The sequence below is a fragment of the Sinohyriopsis cumingii genome, chromosome 11 (genome assembly GCF_028554795.1).
Source record: "Sinohyriopsis cumingii isolate HCF-2022 chromosome 11, ASM2855479v2, whole genome shotgun sequence".
Lineage (NCBI taxonomy): Eukaryota > Metazoa > Mollusca > Bivalvia > Unionida > Unionidae > Sinohyriopsis > Sinohyriopsis cumingii.
In genome coordinates, this window is record NC_142971.1 from 537,526 (window position 1) to 544,551 (window position 7,026).

Consider the following 7,026-nt stretch of genomic DNA (forward strand, 5'->3'; position numbering starts at 1 on the left):
ACCGCAGTTGGTAATTCAGTTTTATAAACTTTATTAATTATTGAATCCTGAGTATAAATCTCTAACAACTTACTTGATATCCTTATAATCGGTTGAAGGCAAAATGTAAAACTTTGGTCTAATATTTTCCCTTTATGTAAAACTGCCTCCATGTATTCTGGTTTATATAGCTCCTGTGTCTTTGCAAAGATAAAAACTAATTTATCCAGAGTTTAAATATCATACAAAAAATAACACAAATAACTGGTTATCACAAATACAGAAAAATGTCACTAAATCACCACTAACATATGCATAACTAACTGTGCAAATAAGTGTAACTCTTTCCGTATACGTGGCCTATTAACCTCATCGTAGAATCCAATGTCGCAAAACACATGGATACAGGGGCGTATTAACCATTAAGCAGACTAAGGAAGTGCTTAGGGCACCTGGGCCAAAGGGGGCACCACAAAGTTGAGAAAAGGGTGAAAAGAAAAAAAAAACGAATGAAGATTTGTAAAAAAAAAATTGATAAAACTAGTGCAAATTGATCATAATGTTCTGTTTCTTAATCATGGTGCACCCTAGGGTTATCTTCCCAGGTGTACGTGGAAAGGAGGGGGGTACCAAAATTTGTCAGTGCTTAGGGCACCAGTGAGCCTTAATCCGCCCCTGCATGGATATATATACATGGATGCATTGCATATTCACCGTCATTCAGCATGTTGCGCTATATTTTGTTTAACATTCATGATTAGTGACAATCTGGACATCCACGTGAACTTTAAAAAGTAACATCTTGTAACGTATGCAACGGTTCATATATCTTACCTGAACAGCTTGTAATTTTGATGAAATGTGTATTTTTCTTAATTTTGTTCACACACATGTCTTGAGGGAAGTGTCTTCACTCATACTAGCGGAAACGCACACCACAACTAGAACAGTTCCGATACTCACAATTAGCTGCAGTATACATCCTATATATGCATACGTACAAGGTTTATTTAGAATAAGTAGCTAACAGTATGTACTTTTCACTGTCTGTAGACGGGTATTAAGAACGAGAGGCTGATGACACCGGAATATATTAGTCTGGTTATAACGGAGTGGAGAAAGGTCAGAGAACCAAACTACGGAATATATAAACTTTGGCGGAATAATACTTAGAGAAGTCTAAGCGGTGAAAGCTGAGGTGATAAAAAGTAAAACGTAAACAAGCATGCAAGTCAATTTGTAGAATTAGTTCGAGAATGTTTTGTAATTCTCTTTACTATTGTCTTTACTATTGTCAATACCGAGCACAACTGTACTTTCGATATGGAAAGTTTGATAACCATCGGGTTACAGAGATGCGTGTAATATGACTGTCAGTCAAGGGACCGGTTTGACAGGAAGAGGACCAATATGGCAGTCCAAATTACCTGGCATCGGGATGTTTTGTCCACGTGCAATGGCCAATGTTTACGAAAATTGGAACGCTTGTTGCATGTTGATTAATTCTCATGCAACAACATAATTACAATGCAATAGCTCATTACTATCCCAGTGTCGTAAAATACAACATTAAATTGCCTTTCTGTGCTCATATAAATACATTTTCGGTAGAACAAATAGTTCCCAAACATTTAAATGACATTTTTTAAAAATAAGTTAATAATATATAACTTTAAACTCATTATATACTATTTGTGATATCAGTCTATATCACATCCACCCATCCGTTAGACCAAGTCGTATTACCACTGGCCCTTAAGACTTAAACTTGTCACTTAAAAGCTAAGCCATTGATTTATTTGATAAACATGAAATTACACAATTAAATGAAATTTGAGATAGATTAATGATTCCCTTTTTTTCTTCTCGCCTATCCCTTTTCAAATCAGGCCAATTACATGTGACAGAGATGATAATGTCCTATCTTTCATTTTGCGGGGGGGGGGGGGGGGGCGGGGAGAGGGGTTTGTCCTGAGGGAATTTTGTCCTACACGCGAATAAGTTATCCTAGAAACCATTAGAAAAATAAAAACTTACGTTGGAAAATAGATTAATGTTTTCTGCAAAGGCCTTAGAAACAAAGCAAAAATACCCTGCCGCAATTTAATAAAACCAAAACGAACCAGTAAAAATCAACATGACGGTAATTATTTGATACAGACAATTACACAACTGAGCCTTTTCCCCGAACAAGCAAAAAATGTCATTATGATATAAATTAAGATCAAGGTCTACTCTAATCCAAGCACAGAATGGATTATCCATCTTACTGTTCGCTGCAACTACTGTCCCGTTGGTATTAAGCAGACTAAAATTGCCAGATCTGAAAGAACTAATTAATTGCTTGTTTGTTCATACAATTCTTAATTTTCATATTTTTCTCTTTCCTTGAGAATTAATTTATTCCTTCTTTCCTTCTTTCCTTGATATACTTAATCGTTCCCTCCTCTTCTACATCTGACTGCTTATGCAATTTTTGTACATTCCTTTCTAAAATTAACGTGAATTGAAAATATGACGGGATAAATTGCAACTGTAATGAATTTGGTCCTTAATGTCAGTGGAACGTAAAATAATTGAGAAAAATTTCTCACTAACATTTCGATTAAATTGATGGTTCCAACGTGGTAGAATAATTGCTGAAAGTTATTTCGTGCAAAAATGTGTCCACGGTTTTATATAATCCCAAACTGTTTTTTTCAAAAGTAATATCTGCATAAATGCGCCCCCTACACACACACTCTCTCTCTCTCCACACACACACACACACATACACACACACACACACATGCTTATCTAACAAGCCATGCCTTATTTTCCATTGGGAAAACGACACTGATGTTTGCCTAAATAAAAGTTCTTTTGCTCTAAATGAGTATCGGTTTATACAACTGAAAGTGATTCTCGCACAGAATAATACAGGCAGTCAAAACCTATTACGAGACCACAAAACGGTTTTTCAGTAAAAGGACATAACATGCATCATTTTCTGTCAAGATTAATAATCTGATGCAATTTATTGTTACTTTCCTGTTAAAGTGTTTTTGTCTCAAACATTCATAGCGAGTTTTTCCTTCATAAATGATAGTTCCATAACAAAGGCAACTGTTTCTGAGACATTTCCTTACGATAAGTCATATCGTTGGTAGAAGATTTGTGCCACAGACACTATACAGGCACGAAGGATTAAAAAATGAAAATCCTAAACTAATCCATGAAAAACCTAACTTAATCCATGGGCATACGACTGGTTTGTTATTTACAATACTTCGAAAACAAACATTTTATTAATTACAGACAGGTACACTGATTTTTTTACTTTCTTAAGTTCTCTTTTGATAATATGAATCTGATTCCTCTAAAATATTTGTCAATGTTGTGGGCGACAAAAAACTTAAAGAATAACTTAATCTATATAATTTAATTATAAAAATGCTTCCAAAATCTGGGATAAGGGCTCTGTTTACGATTACGAAAGATTAGAAAACAGTGAAAATGGAACATTCATGAATCGTTATAGCTCTACCATTTATTGTTGTAGAGATTCTCTTTGTGCGGAAAGTGGCTGGGAAACTCTTGCACAACTAGGGGAAAAAAGAGATTATGCACATAAATAATCAAGTATCTAAGTGACCTTCTTCAACAAAGGAGATGATACATCTCATTGCCCTCTACATAATTTTCAAAGCATCACAACAGCCATTGCCAGACTTAAGATTTATCGGACATCATTTTCCCAACCACAAATGGTCAATGGAAGTCTCTCCCTGACGACATCCAAAATTCTCCTAATGTTTATATTTAAAAAGGAGAGAAACCTTTATCCAGTCCAACTAACAGGCCACCACAATACATTGGCGAACGTCACCTTAATATCCTGCAACTTGGACACGCATACAGTCCGCTCATATCCGACTTGACTAAGTTAATTTAGCTAACTCTCCCATGCTTCGAAATCCCACCTCATTCCCTCCATATTTCAACAAATTCGTGTGACTTTTAATATATGTGCTGGGTTCGAGATTAAAATTTTCCTTCCCTAACGCAAACGATTACCGTGATAATCTTTTTACTGATCCCGTGTCAGTTTCAATGATCCTACACAAATCAAATAGAAGCAAATTCAGTGTTGAATTCAACATTTATTATTCATGACCATCAACTCGAAACAATAACAGCTGTATTTCACGAACTTTAGTCGGTATACCATTGGATTATTCGTTTGAGTGGGCAAATGCGACCTTTCCTATTGGCCAGTACTACACTATAATTTGGTTGGCCTGTCTGGTCGGTTAAAACATTGAATACCCAGGTACCCGGATGTATACCTTATATAATTGTTATCATCCGTACGGAAATCAGTGTTAAGGGCCAAGAGGACGAAGAATGTTTTAACAATAATCACCTTAATTTGCTTGATGCGTGGAATGACACATACATTTCCACCGATGGGTTTATTGTACCTCTTTAAATGCAGGCTGTTGGTAGGTATTTACTTAACGCGATAAACAGATCAATTAACAATGAAAGTGAATGGCGTTTCCAATTTTATCTGATACACCCAACATAATTCCACTTCTGAACTGCTATGACAGTGAACGGCGGAAATTTACACTTTTCCAACGGATTAGTGACGACAGGGGTATTAGTGATCCATCGACAAAATCGCTGACTTCGGGTTAGCGGACTAGCATTGATTTTGAGCCATTGTTTTCAGTTATACTCGAAGTTTTGTAACATGAATGTCGTCTTTGAATCATTTTTATATGTTTTGGGAAAGGACCTAAATAAGTTAGTCAGCTCGTATCTAATCCAAAATAACATTTCAATAAAGTATGTTTAAAAACATTTAAGAAAAAAAAAACAAGTTTAAAAAAGTTTTTACATCAATGATACGAGGTGAAAAATCATATATCTCAATTCAGCGATGATAAAATAGTGAAAGCCTAGATGATCATTATACAATAGCGATGAAACCATGCTAACTTCCGTTAGGTTGGAAAGCCCCGTATGTTATATAGAAAAAGACTAGAGTTCAAGTTTTAACGATTTAATAAATAATAACAGCCACATTTTATTAGATTAACTGTACCGCATTCCGACATGGTAGCGTGATCTCTCAATGTAAAATTAATTTTAGTGCTGGTGTACTTGAGCAGTGTGGTGAGAGATAGCAGCTGCTTTATAAAGAATTTCTACATCATATTTGTAAAGCAGTTAAATTAAATGGTAATCACGTTATAAATGTATTTAAAATTACTAATAAACAATTTGATTTACTTTGGGAATTTTATTGTGTTGAAGTCAAATTCTTGATGTGATAAATACTCTATGGTTTACTATTGGAATTTGAGTATATGGCCGAAATTATTTTCTGCTTAGATGCGCATTCTTTGCCGCTCTGAAAGCTATCTACCAATGCACTGTCTGCATTAATATGTATAGAATTATATACACATCACATGACCTTGGTGTGCCAATCGAAGTTTGTCCTTCTCAGGGCTATAGTATGCACATACCCTTCCGTTTGTTTGTACCCGACTACCAAGGACGATTTTTAATGACAATATCAGGTCGTCAGTGAAGAGTCTGTTGGGCACCTATGTTAAAAGATCTATCAAAAAAGCATAATGAAATATAATAAAATTTCGAACATGTAATTACTGTTTACTGATAGAGTGTGCACGCTTTGCGTGCATATCTGTGTGGGTGATGATCTATCATACTTAAACTATATAGAATCACTCCTTTGGAAGGGACAGCTATCTTACTTGGACTGTATAGAATAAGTCCTTTTGAAGGGACAGTTATTACATTTAGACTGTATAGTCTGTATAAAGAATCAGTCCTTTGTTAGGGACTGTGTAGACTGTATAAAGAATCCGTTCTTCTGGAGGAACATCTATCATACTTGAACTGTATAGAATCAGTCCTTTGGGAGGGACAACTATCATACTTGGACTGTATAGAATCATTCCTTTGGGAGGGACAGCTATCATACTTGAACTGTATAGAATCAGTCCTTTAAGAGGGACATTTATCACATTTGGACAGCTATCATACTTGGACTGTATAGAATCAGTCCTTTGGGAGGGACAGCTATCATACTTGGACTGTATAGAATCAGTCCTTTGGGAGGGACAGCTATCATACTTGGGCTGTATAGAATCAGTCCTTTGGGAGGGACAGCTATCATACTTGGACTGTATAGAATCAGTCCTTTGGGAGGGACAGCTATCATACTTGGACTGTATAGAATCAGTCTTTTGGGAGGGACAGTTTTCACATATGGACTGTGTAGACTGTATAACGAATCAGTCTTTTGGGAGAGACAGCTATCATACTTGTGACTGCATTTAAATCAGTCCATTGGGAGGGACAGTTATCACATCTGGACTGTGTAGACTGCTTAAAGAATCAGTCCATCAGGAGGGACAGCTATCATACTTGGACTGTATAGGTAAGTTTATCACATTTGTACTGTGTAGACTGTAAAGAATCAGTCCTTCGGGAGGGATGGAGGGACATCTATCATACTTGAACTGTTTAGAACCAGTCCTCTGTGTGTGCGTGTGTGTGTGTGTGTGTGTGTTTGTGTGTGTGATTTGGATTTTTAAGGTAGCTTTAACAATTTTTCAGTCATATCGCTACGATGTCTGCAGCGTGGCATTTTATAGTGACGTCTAGCACTGAGACATCATGCTGCAGACATGTAGCATCATATCCCACCCAGTCACATTATCCTGACACCAGGCCGACCAGTCCTAATACTAGCCTCTTAATGCTGAGCGCCAAGCGAGGCAGCTGTAAGTACCATTTTTAGAAGTCTTTGGTATGACTCGACCAGGGTTCGAACTCGCGACATCCCGCGCTCGAGACGGACACTCTAACCACTGGGCCACCAGAGCTGTCAAATTATTCCTTTGGGATGGACAGCTATCATACTTGGACTGTATAGAATCAGTCCTTTGGGTCGGATAGCTATCCTATTTTGACTATAGAATCAGTTCTTTGGGACAGAGAGCTATTATACTTGGACTGTATAGA

At 36.6% G+C, this 7,026-nt stretch overlaps 1 long non-coding RNA gene across 2 annotated transcripts in view; it reads right to left on the reverse strand.

Annotated features, from left to right (window-relative positions):
• LOC149787458 (uncharacterized) overlaps window positions 1-1,752 on the reverse strand; it is a 68,390-nt gene extending 66,638 nt beyond the window's left edge. For both annotated transcript variants that reach the window (XR_016424365.1, XR_016424364.1), the window contains exon 1: window positions 814-1,752. This is a non-coding gene — a long non-coding RNA (uncharacterized LOC149787458). The remainder of the gene's footprint in view (window positions 1-813) is intronic.
• Between the last annotated feature and the right edge of the window lie 5,274 nt (window positions 1,753-7,026).